Raw genomic sequence first — 12458 nt, 5'->3', positions numbered from 1 at the left:
CTACTGCACTGACATTATCATTGCTAAAATCCACTGAAACGCCTGACTTTTTGTCTGTGTTCCCTTAAGACTCCTCCTCCACGAGAAACTTGTGAATTTCATAGCAGCATGTTTTTCCTTTTCCCTTTGATGAATCCATTCATTCAAGGTTCTTAGGGGAGGTCCCAGGCAGGGAAAGCGCCCTGCGATGTCCACACAGAGATTCTTCCACAAGTCCAGGGACCCCTGGCACAGTAGGTCTTGGGGTTTGGGTGCAGCACTGTAGAGAGCCCAGGATCCAGCCACAAGGAAAGCTCTCCAAGGGGCCCTGGGACTAGCCTGGAGGCCCCACAGGGTGCCCTGAGCTCAGCACTATGAAACCCCAGTGAAACAGGCACTGGCCTCTGCGTGACACATAAAGTGGGGGGCAGGGCCAGCTCAGCCAGAGGGCAGTTTAGGAATGTCAGAGGAAGGGGCAAGCCCTGTAAGTGGAGTAGGTTGGGAAAGGCTTCCTGGAGGAGGAAGCATGAAGGAAGAGGCAGGATCTGGGTGGACGGAAGACAAGAGGATCTGTAGGTGGCGGGACCCTTTGGGGGACTGGGGGTTGCAGAGGAGGGTTGGGGAAGGAGGCACCGCCAGCCTGGCGGAGGGTGTCAGTCAGCAAGCCCAGGGCTGAGGCTGCCCAGCCAGGCCATGACCCCAGGTCACTGTAACCACACTGGCCCGTTCATTTTGCTGGCGCCTGCTTCTTGCCATTTCAGGCCAAGACCATATTTTCATCCAAAACTGAAACTTTTACCTCAAGAGTCGTGAGTTTCCTGCCAGCCTTGGGCCGTCTTCGGCAGGAGGTGGAGTGGGCCGCTGAATCTGGGGCCCCGGCCAGCTTCCAGGGCCTCTGAACGCTGGGGTTTCTCTGAGGCAGGTGGTGTGGCACGAAGGGCCTGGCATCTGAGACCAGGAGACACCCGCCACCCCTCCCTGGTGAGGTTACTGCCTCGTAGGAGAGGGCAGAGATGCCCACCTCCATATGCCCCCATGTGCCCCGACCAGCCCCTCTTTGTGCACCAGCTTCTTCCAAGAGCTGTATGGAGATGGGCGCCCACCGCCCAACCAGGTGCAGAGGTACAGTGCCTGATGGGTGGGGGAGGGCTGATGCTGCCCCCAGGAGCCCTGCCGGAGCTGGAGCAGGGCTGTGCAGGAGGCTGCCATGGGGCAGGTCCACATAGCAACCCTTGCTGCTTTCAACTCGCTCCCCTCTGCAGAAGTCCCTTTTCCTCCCCTCCCCCAAGGGGTGGAGCAGGAGGCAGAAAGTCTGAAGCCTGCCCCTTAACTAATGTCACCATCTAAGCCTCAGCATCCCCATGGGGGAAACGAGGGCACTGGGTGGGGTGTGGTCTGTGGGTCAGATCTCCCTAGCCGGGCACCAGGCCCTCTCCAGCAGAGCCTGTGGCACCTCTGTCCACCTCGCACAGCCCCTCGAGTGCCTTGAGCCTGTGAAGGTTGCATGGAGGTCCAGGACTGGGGAGAGCCTAGAACCCACTGCGGGTGGGAAGAGATGACGGGAGCTGCTCTGTCTGCAATCTGGCAGATGTTTATCCCAAACAGGGAACCAGAAGCTGACGACTTAAAGGCTCAGCGTGGGAGGAGGTGCTCTGGGCTGCAGGAGATCCGGTGGGGGCCCCAGCCCTGCCTTTCTCTGGCTGGGTGACCTCAGGCCAGGCCTTCTACCCTGGTGGTGGCCTCCTCGCCCATAAAACATGGTGGGGGTTAGAAGAAGTCATTTCAGACATTCCTTCAGGCTTTGTTATCCCAAAGCAGACGCGCTAGGCAAACAGAGGGTGCCTGCTAAATGCCTGTTGCTGACTGATTGGTTAGCAGGTTGACCAGTGCAGAGCAGGACCCATCCCCAACTCTCCCCACCCGGCAGGCCTGTGGTCCTGGCCGGCTCCTTCCCACCCCACCTGGCCCCATCTACAGAGTCTGGGGCCTGCTTGGCTTGTGTGTGCTGGCCGCAGCACCTGCTGGGTGGGCAGGGAGGCCTGCAGGGGGCACCAGTGTGCAAGGCCAGCCCTCCCTGCCTGCGGCCGCCTCCCAACATCTTGGCATCCTGGGGGCTGTCCCACAGGGAAGATTTAAGCTATATGATGGTGACTGCCACCAAGCCACCCTCCTATGTGCAATTTTCAGCCCCCCTGGGGTCCCAGCCCTGAGTCCAGAAACCTCAGGCTGAGAGTTGGACTAGAACCCACAGCAAGGGTCCCCTCCAGACCTCCAAAACGGGCCAGTGTAGTACTCATTCCCATTTTATACCCAAGACAACCAGGGCTCCTGGAGGCCACAGGAGGGCCACAGAGGTCTCAGGTAGCTTAGAAGGAGGACAGAGCGTGGGTCCCGGATTCCCCGGGAACAGTGCCTGCCCAGAGATCCAGCTGCCCTTAGGAACGAATCAGTATCAACCAGCTGAGGCTGCATTTTCTTAAAATGCATTGGTTTGTCTAGTGTTGGTTATGTTCTTTCTCAAACAGCAGGAAGAGGTTGTGGGAAGAGCCCTGGCTGTCACCTGTCTTCTCCCATGCAGTAGGGGTGGACAGAGGGACTGCAGCCAGGGTCAAGGGCAGGCCATGGGGCGGTGGGACAGAGAGCAGGCTGCAGCCTCATCTGGCCTCAGTAGCCTTGTACAGAGGCAAAGGGGCTTCCGTGTGGGCTGTCAGCTCCTTCAACACCTGCCTGGACCCGGAAACAGGCAAGCCTTGAGTCACCAGCAGTGGGCAGCCAGCCGTAGAGTCACTGTGTTTCAACACCGCCAATTTGTTGGCCCCACGCCTGGGGCCCCTGTGGTCATTGCAGTATGTTTTATGGAACATTCTGCGAGGATTCCTCTTGGGGTTTTTTTAGCAGCCACCCTTGTTAGGATGTTCCTAAAGTAGAAGGCAAACAGGCCACAGGGCCTCAGAATTCTAGAAAAAATGTGTGCACAGCATGGGAGCCTGAGCCAGGAGGGCATTCTCAGCCATCTTCTAAGGAGCCAGGTAGAAAAATGGGGTCGATTCTTTTGTAGTTACTTCCTTATGTTAGCTATTCATTCAGAAATGTTAGCTGTTCAAAGGGTACATCATTTATCAATCGGGAGGCAGGAGCCCCAAGTCTGCGGGAGTGCAGGGGAGGATGGGAGCAGGTCAGTCACAAGCTAACTTAGAACAAGCATTCAATCCCCCAGAAAATGCACCAGGGAAAGCCACAGACATTCCCTTTTGGTAGAAAAGGTCCCTGGTCTGTCTTCAACAATGAGACACTCTTCTGGGGTTTGTACTAGGGGAACCTGGCCAGGGAATGGCCTTTCAGCCTCTAGGCATGTTGGGAGAAGGGACAGTTCATGGTGCGCCCTGGGCACCCCGTTTCTGATTTCTACCCCTGAGCCAAGAAGGCCTCTCCCATCAACCACCGTGGGACTGTGAAGCAGGAAACAGACAGAGGTGGGGGTTCCAGGTGGGCCTGAGGTGGCAATGAGGGTGGGCACGGAGTACTACACTTCACTGAAATGCCAGCAGCCAGGAGGCGAGCACCTGGGGTTGGGAGTGCCCCCCAAACCCCAGAACTGGAGGCATTCTGGGGGCATTCTCACTAGCATCGCGTCGGGACACGTCAGCCCAGCAGGTCACACTGGTCCCCGGGCAGCCCAGAATGACAGTTTTGTTTCTTTTTGCTCTTGCTGACAACGATGCTACAAAGCTATTTCACCCCTGACTGAGAGTACAGGATCTGGACAGCCCCGATCTGAATCCTAAGTTTAATACTTCGCAGCTGTGTGGCCTGGGCAAGTGATTTTCCCTCTCTGGGCCCCAGTTTTCCATTTATAAACGGGGGTAATAGATAATACCTGCCTCCTTTGGGTGGGTGAGGCTTGAATGGTGGGGACGATGGTGTTAGCCTAAACACAACATTGACCGGTGTTGCGCATGTCTGGGGGTTCCTGTCAGGGGTCCGGCAGGAACGCTAGTTACTCCTCCCTTGCAGTTGGGCTGGCTCTCTGCAGTCCCTGGCTGGATACCAGCTGTGTGCAGACATTGTGGGCCATCAGTATCCCTTAGACCTTTGTGGGTGGAGGTTAACAGCCCCATTTTATACATGGAGAAAGAGAGTTCCAGAGAGCTTAGGAGGTATACGTCAAGTCACGCAGCTGGTCAGCGACAGACAGAACTGGAGCCAAGTCCCTGGTACACCACACTCTGTCTCCTCAGAACGCACTGCCATCTGGGTGCCCTGGCTGGTCAGGAGTGCATCTGGAGGGGGTCAATTATAAGGCTGAGGAGAGGTGACAGGGAAACGAGATAAGAAACACGCCATTTAGATGGCCATGCTTTCAGAGCCTCCTCCCCACAGGCCAGGCCTTGGGCTCTCCCCACTGCCATCTTATGACCAAGAGAATTAAGAGACAGCTTCCCGGCTGGCGCTTAGCAGCAGGCTTGGGTCTCCTACCTCCCTTCCTGTCTTGCCAGGGGTCCGGGAGACGCTCCACCAAGCTGCAGAGAGAGAGCAGAATGGTTCCTTGCCCTCCCCAAGGGGGGCAAGACTTCTCCATGTCCTTCCTTCCCACTGGGCTGGTTTCCAACCCACCACCTTCACGATTTGTGAATGCAAAGCGAAGACCACTCAGATCGGGTTGTTCTGCTTCCACTTGGCAGCCCTAGGTGCTGGAGGCTGCGGCTCTGGGTGAGGGTGGGCCCTGGTCTGTGGGGTATGGGCATCTGTGAGCACCTTCCGCACGCAGCCCCGGAGGTCAGGTGGCAGAGTCTCTTGTGACAGGTTCCAGCAGCGGAAGCCCTAAGGAAGCAGCTTGTGTCTCGGATGAGGCTGTGTACCTCCATTGCCTGTCTAGGCTGGAGGAACGGCGATGGCATCTTTAACTGGTCCCTTCCTCACAGATCACTACGTGTAAGAGGCCAAGCCTACAGAGAAAAAAAGGGGAGAGAGAGAGAGGAAAAAACAATGAGAGCCTGTGTGCTATGTCATTTCTAACACTAAATGATGAAGAAGTGAGGACCCTGGGGTGTGAGCTGAGGCAGCCTGGGTTGCTCAGTCCTCTAGAAACCCTTCGAAGCTTTCCCCAGCACACAGCCCAGAGTGTCACCGGGAAAAAGAGCCACCTTGTAAATAGCTTTCTTCACCGTACTGCTACGCCTTTTAAAACAAAAACTAAAAACTCCTCACACCCCCGTACAACTTAACTTATCATTGACCCCGTCATCTTGGTGTCCCGGTGTTAGTTCAAAATCAGGCTCAAAACCACAAAGGCTGGAGGGAGGCTGTGGGAGGGTGAGGGACACTATCCAGCGCGTGGCACACGCACCTCTGCCACGTCGGTTCGTGCGTGTCCCTCCCTGCAAGCTTGGCGGGGCACTGTGGACACTGGGTTCTCTGCCTGATAAAGCAGGGATCCTTTCGTGTAGCATGCGTCAAGATGCATGCATAGTGTGCTGGGCTGTCTCAGCCACTCTCCCAGGCTTCCCTCCTGCCAGTACACACAGAAGAGGCAGCGTGCATGGGAGCCAGTGGAATGAGGGCCCCACAGGGGCAAGATGGCCAGAGGCCATTTCAGCATGACCAGCATTTATGGATCTCCTTCTGTGTACCTAGCAGGGCAGAGTGCAGGGGTAGGGCTTGAGGAGGGGTGCGTGCTGATAGGCTCAGGAGGCCCATCTGTCCCTCCCCCTCTCCCTGGACTCCTCTGTCATCCCATCCCCTCCTAGCTGGCATGACTTTTCCTGTACTCAGATCGCAAAAGACTAGCCAGCCAGTATGTTTGCTGGGGGAGTCATAGAAGGCGAAGACCCCCCCATCCCTGCCTTCATGGAGCTTCTGGCTTTGTGAGCCCCCCTCTTCTTGTTGTCGGGCTCCCAAATGACCCCAAAGGGCTTGCTTGCAAAAGTTTGTCCTCTGGACTTTGTGTTTTTCCCCATCTGCTCTACCCTCCTAGTGCCTCCTGGCTCCAGCCCCAGCGCCAGCCCCTGTCTGTCCCTGCAAACACAAGTCAGCTGTGTGTGCAGACAAAGCTGTGCACCACAGCGGGGGCCGGGCCTGCAGAAGGGACATTTCCAGGGAACTCTGGGGGCGGCGGCTGGGAGGGCAGAGGCGACTGTCTGATTAGCAGAGACTCGGCGTCACAGTCTAGGGCAAAGAGGGTGCGGGGGACTTGGCTGGGCCCCAGGGGCCAGTGGCTGTGGGTGGTGACCAGGGGAGGCAGCCAGGCTGGAAGAAATCTGCTGTTTGAGAAGTGGAGGAAACGGGCTGGAGAGGAGAGATAACAGCCCGTTCTGTGTGTGTCTGCGTGCGTCTGCCGGCCAGGGTGGCTGGAGCCGGGCGGTCTGAGGCCATATCTAGTGAGATTTTTGTTCTGGGTTGTGAAAGTGACCTATGGAGCCAGCAGCAGGGTTCAGGGCCTGGGAGAGAAGACACGTGGCTCTCCCCTCTCCTCCCCTTGTCTTGTGTTAGTCTCCCCTCCTCTTCCCTTTGTCAAACAGTAGAAAAGGGAGGGGGCATGGGGGCAGAAGAGGAAGCATTCTTAGTGCGGTAAAAGGCCTGGGTTTCGGTCTGGATTGTACCACTAATTTGACATATGAACTTGGATACTTCCCCTAATATTTCTGGCTGTCTCTGTCTCATTGGCTGTAAAATGGGGATTATTTATAACTGCTCTGCATAGCACGCATAGGGGTTGGAAAGACCTTATGAAATAAGGACATGAAAATAGTTTGTAAACTGTAAAGTGCCATGTAAATGTAACCAATTGTACTGATTCAAACTGCTTTGAAGCAGGGGCTGGGGCTGCTGAGTAAAGGCCTGCTTTGGATGAACTAGGAGCTGAGTGGTAGGGAGGAGAGTGGGGTGGGGAGGATCAAGACTTAGAGACCCAGAAGTTTCCATGGAGGCAGGGGTGGGTCACGGGCCCAGCCAAGTGAGCCCTGCCAGAACCAGGACCCAGGGCAGGCATGAAGGGTGAAGTCCAAGAGCTCTCTGGGTGGGGGTGTTTGGTCACGGGCTTGCTGATTCAAATAGAAGGTGGCCTGGGTTGGGCGTGGACTTCTCCAGGGAGACAGGGGAGGCCGTATGAAGCCCCTTGCCCATCGAGCTCCAGGGCTCTTGCCTGGCCTGGAGGATAAAGTCCAACTGATTGCAGAGGGATGGGGGTAGCACTCTGTTTTCCTCTCCTGAGTCTCTGCCACCCAAGGAAGCCATGTCCCCCTGTCCCCCAACCCGCTCCTCATCCTGACCTGGAAATCAGCCCTCTCTGATGTGGAAACTCAGGCAGGAGCTGGCAGGGGTGACAAGACTGTGAGCTGGAGAGAAGCTGAGCTATTTAAAGCGTGCAGCGCCCAGGGGACATGAATGCCACCCACCCCCAAGGCCTTCTTAGCATTCGCTTTCCCCTCCTTGGCCCAGATCCCAGGCCCTCAGGGCACCCAGAGGGTCACAGGTCAGGTGCCCGAGGCTCTGGGAAGCTGCAGGCAGACAGGTCCTGGGGCTGGCATGAGATGTGTTTCAGTCCAACCTCGGCTTGGGTTCCCTCCTCTGGGCCTCCGGGCTGAGTTGGCGGGGCCACACAGACTCCTTGGCTCCTGTGCCTTATAAACAGGGCTGGGTATGAGTGTGGAGCTTAGAAGAGGAATGCCCACGCCTGTGGCCTGGGGCAGCTGCCACCACCCACCCCCACTCCACTGGCCATCAAGCCACCAGACTCAGAGCCCATGGGGCAGGAATGGGAAGTGGGAAGCTTCACCAGTAGACCCTTCTCGCCTGCCCAGGCCTGGCTTCCCAGAAAACCCCAGATTACAGATGTTTTTCTCCTTCATCTCCAATTAACATTTACCTGTCCTAGGTCCTAACCCATTGGTGAATAACAGGGTGTACTGTCCCTCCCTTCCTATCTGGGAAAGGCTGATGCCTTAGCTGGGAAGAGCAGCTGGGATCCAGGCCTGTTAGACACAGGGTCCCATGCAGGCCACCACAGGTCTGGACCAGCTGGGAGGCCTTAGCTGGGGGCGGGGTCCCAGGGGCCAGTCCACCAACCATAGTTGGTCTACACTGCACCAGCATGGCTTATGTATGGAATGACTTGAACAGTCGTCAACTGCTCTTTCTGGGAAGGGCTGGCCATTACTCTGAGATTGCATCCTTCCTACCATATTGGCGTTAAGTTGTCCTTTCTTTTATGATATGATGGATGAAGCTTTAAAAAAATATACATGCTTAGCAAAATAAAATGTTGGCAACCCTCAAATTTTACCAGTCCAGTAAATCTTGGAGCTCAGGACTCTAGTTCCAGAACAGCACAGTTCACCTGGGTAGCCAGGTCTCCTGGCACTGAGGAGCCCGGGTATAACAGGAACTGTTGAGTGCATGGGGTACAGCCTGGGGAGGCCCCCGACCCTGGGGCTGCATGCCTCACCCTGACGGTAACTTGCAGCTTGAACTGCCAGTTCATCTTTACAGCTGGGATTTCCACCCCACCCCACCTCCTCTATCCTCTCGGCTGGAGACACTTCCTCCCACGTGGCTGGGAATTCAGTGTTTTGCTGCCTGCCGCAGGCTGCCGCCATCCCGTAGGCCAGGGAAACCCGCAGAGGCTGTCTCCAGGCAAGCGCTGTGTACCGACCACCGCCCTCTGACCTCAGTCCACCGAGCCCCAGAGGCACCCAGTCAGCACTCACTCCCTCCAGCCTTACGCAGCATCCACACATATGCTGTTACCTACACGGGCCACCAAACCCCCAGTCCCCTGTCCTTTCTCGCACACATCTTTGCATTGCTGCATGTGTACTCTGGTGGGGACAGCCTTTTCCACACCAAGATTCATTCATTTATCAGCTGAGCACGTGCTGTGTTCCAGGCAGCGAAATGGCAGAAAAACGGAAAAGGAGGTTCCCTCTCCTTTTGGGCATCTCCTCATCTGGCGGGGCACGCAGACAGAACCCAGTAACTCCAAACCAGCATGCTAGGTGCTGTCATCGCGGCACACCCAGACAGCCCTGAGCATCGAGAGGACGGAGAACTCACATGAGGTTGTCTCACAGAGAGGGCAGGGCCACAGGCCTGAGTCCCAGCCCCTGGGCTGGGGGTGCCAAACGAAGAATCATGCAGAAGGGCCCCATCTAGGTGAATACAGGAGCACGAGCAGAGGCAAGAAGCAGGCACGAATCACGTACAGCAAAGGAAGGGGTTGTTCCCGAGTGACGTGTGCACTGGGTGCAGAGATAGGAGGAGAGAGTGTGAGCCAGAACCAGCTTGGGAGGGGCACAGTTTGCCCTACCTGGTCGGGAGGACCATACCCTTTGGTTTCTGGGGCACCACCAAAGGTTTATAAGGAGGGAGGTGATGTCTCCTGGTTGGCATCTTTGGCTCTGCCTCTGCAGCAGGGTGGAGGAGGGCAGGATAAGGACCCTGGGAGGAGCAAAGCACCCCGTTGAGGGTGTCCTATTGGAGCCTCCTGGGAGAGCCAGGAGAGGCGTGGGCTGCCTCAACTTAGTGGCAGTGGGGCCTAAGGGTCAGGGGATGATCCATGAGTGGTCAGCGAAAGAGAGAGGGGGAGAGAGAGAGAGAGGTGAGGGGACTACCTGTAGGGCAGTTAACATGCATCAGCACCATGAGCAGGAGGACCCCTGGGCAGAGAAACATGTATGTATATTGATGCACGTGTACATGTGAATAACTCCTCTCATACACGCTGGAGGAAACCCTCACTGTCATCCACACTCCCAGGAATGGCCACGTTAGACCTCTTCCCCCTAGTTCCTGAGAAGCAAACCCCAGAGAGCCCAGCCCTCAGCCTTGCCGCGTGCATGAGCGTGGAGTTTTGCACTCTGGCCAGTTTTGCTTCTAGTTCTTTGCTTCCGGAAAAACCAGGTACTAGAGTGAATTTATTTTCTCTCTTCCTTCCATTCCATCTTCCTTCTTCCTTCTCTTTTCTCCTTCCTTCTTTCCTTCTTTCCTTCCTTCTTTCCTTCCTTCCTTCCTTCCTTCCTTCCTTCCTTCCTTCCTTCCTTCCTCTCTCCTTTCCCTCCTTCCTTCCCTCTTTCTTTCATGAAAAAAAGCTCACAGAAAGGCAGAAGGAACCACAGTCTGTTGACATTTCTGACTCTTAGAGGCTCCAAACCGAAACTCAGCTGTGATTGCTCTAAGTGACTACAAAAGTAGAAAAATAATTTGCAGAAATGAAACCTGACTTGGGATGCCGTTTCACAAAATAGGCTAGATGGCCTTGATGTGTCATGAGGCCCCCACCACCGCCACCTGCACTGCTGGGGGTGCTTCTCTCATCTCAGGCTGGGGAGCATTTCCGCCCCTGCAGTCAGGCGTCCTACAGAAACCTGCCCCCTGCCTACCTGAAGACAGTTCACAGTTTCCTCTGAAATGAGTGGAAAAGCTGGACCCAGCCACAAGACCATCAAGGAAAGCAAAAGGCTTTCAAAAGTGAGAATCCCCAGAGACCAAACCCAGGGGAAGGGATTTGGGGATTCTTAAGAGACTCCCTTGGATTCCAAACCAGGCTGTGAGCTTGGCTTTGCCATGAACTAGCTCTGACCTCCGTGCCTTTGGTAAACAGTATCAACAGCTGCCGTTTACCAGATTTCTACCAGGTACCTTGCTTGGCTGCACCTGGGGAGCTTTGGAAAATGACAAAGCCCAGGCTATGCCCCAAGCAAAGTATGTCACCATCTTATGGGTAGGACCCCTGCATCAACATTGTTTAAAGCTTCCTGAGTGAGCCCAGCATGCCGCCACAGCTGAGAACCACTGCCCCCGTCCATTTGGCTGGGGACTTACTTAGGTTCATCTTTACAGCAACCCTGCCAGGGTTTATGAATGAGGAAGCTGAGGCTGGGCGAGTTTGAATCACTCATCCAAGATCCTCGAGGTTGTCTCTCGTCCCAAAGCCCATCACTCTTCCTCCTTTGCAGAGCTGGATATACCTGTACATACCCCACACAGCATCAGTGAGTGCTCCAGCCAGCCAGCTGAAGGAGCTGAGAGAGCACTGCAGGGAGACAGGGGAGGTGCTGGTGGAACAGTCTACTCATTCCTGGCTTTTGGGGGGGAGGGGTGCAAGCCTCAGGCCTGTTTTTCAGCCTCTTTCAGCCTCCCTCCCAAGGCACGATTGGTCCCTAGTCCTGGGGATCCAGGCTCTCTGGGTCAGTTTGAACCTGAGCCTCACTCAGCAGATGCTCTTAGTGTCTGAGCCCAGAGGTGGGCACTGTGAAGAGCCTGGACTCAGGAGCCGCATTCCTGCCTAGGTTCAAATCCCAGCTCCACCACTTACAAGCCATGTGACTTTGCAAAGTGAGTGATCTTTCTGTATGTCAGTTTCTTCATCTGCATGATGGGGTGATGATAGAGTTGTTAGGAATGTTAAATGAGACAGAGCATATAAGGATTGAAAGCAGTTCCTGGGACGTAGAAAACAAGAAAATCCCGGGCACTCTAAGGATTACGATTGTGAATGTGCAGTTCACTGCTGAGCAGAAACTCGATGGAACACGGGCCTGAATCGGTCAAGGCGATAAGTTTAAGTCAATGTTTGCCCTTTGGCCTTGCCTGTTCTTAGCTAGAAGATCAGAACCCCTGGGGTACAGAGTCCACACCTGGAACTCCGAAGGGAAAGGAGGGACCTGTTTTCCCTCCTTGGCCTCACCCCAGCCCAGGGGTCCTTCCTCCTCTCCCAAACATGGTCATTACCACCCTTCCCCCCACCCACCCCAGTCAAATACTTACTCTGGAAGCACCTTCTGCATGGGGCAGGGGGTGGCCTGGATGACCTCTGGAGCTCCTCACCCCCACCATGGCAGTAAATCTCCCTTCCCCTACCCCACCACTCAGCCTGTGCCCTGCCGGAGCCCACAGCCCATCCATATGGCTCATCAGCAGCCTGGGAGGGGCCCTGGGGCCGGGAGTTTCTTTGAAGCCTCCAGACCATCGAGGCAGGGGTGGGGCTGTGGTCAGGACAACAGCAGTGCCTTTCACTGGCTCTCTGGGAGCAGCTGTGTGGGGGCACCGGCCCACAAGGATGACCGACATCCACCCGCAGTCCTTACTATTTGCGAGGGATAGGGCAGAGGAGGGGCCCAGCCCAGGATGGCTGTGGCCACATTGGTTCACATGTTAAGTATGAAAGGAAAAGAAAGAAGGGAAGAGGAGGTGGGGAGAGGGAAGGGAGAGAGGAAGAGAGAAAATAGGGAAGGAAATAGGGAGAAAGGAAGGAAGGAGGGAAGGAGGAAGGGAGAGAATGGAGAGAGTGGGAACCCACATCTCAGAAGAGAAAAAGCACCAGGAGCTTTCCTTAGGCAATCATCTGCCTGCAGGTTGCTTTACACTCAGGGCCGCGCAGCCCAACTGTAGGCCTCAGCCGCCTCCATTCTGAGGGCCTTGGATACAGTTGTCCCCAAACCAGGCATTCCAACCAGGGACCATGACGGGCCCCAGCTCCAGGC

At 55.8% G+C, this 12458-nt stretch overlaps 1 protein-coding gene across 8 annotated transcripts in view; it reads left to right on the top strand.

Annotated features, from left to right (window-relative positions):
- Positions 1 to 12458, top strand: part of LOC105489378 (cap binding complex dependent translation initiation factor) — a 339061-nt gene that overhangs the window by 249390 nt on the left and 77213 nt on the right. The gene's annotated exons all lie outside the window — the stretch shown is intronic.

This window comes from Macaca nemestrina, chromosome 19 (assembly GCF_043159975.1).
Source record: "Macaca nemestrina isolate mMacNem1 chromosome 19, mMacNem.hap1, whole genome shotgun sequence".
NCBI lineage: Eukaryota > Metazoa > Chordata > Mammalia > Primates > Cercopithecidae > Macaca > Macaca nemestrina.
This window is presented reverse-complemented; position numbering and strand designations above follow the sequence as displayed.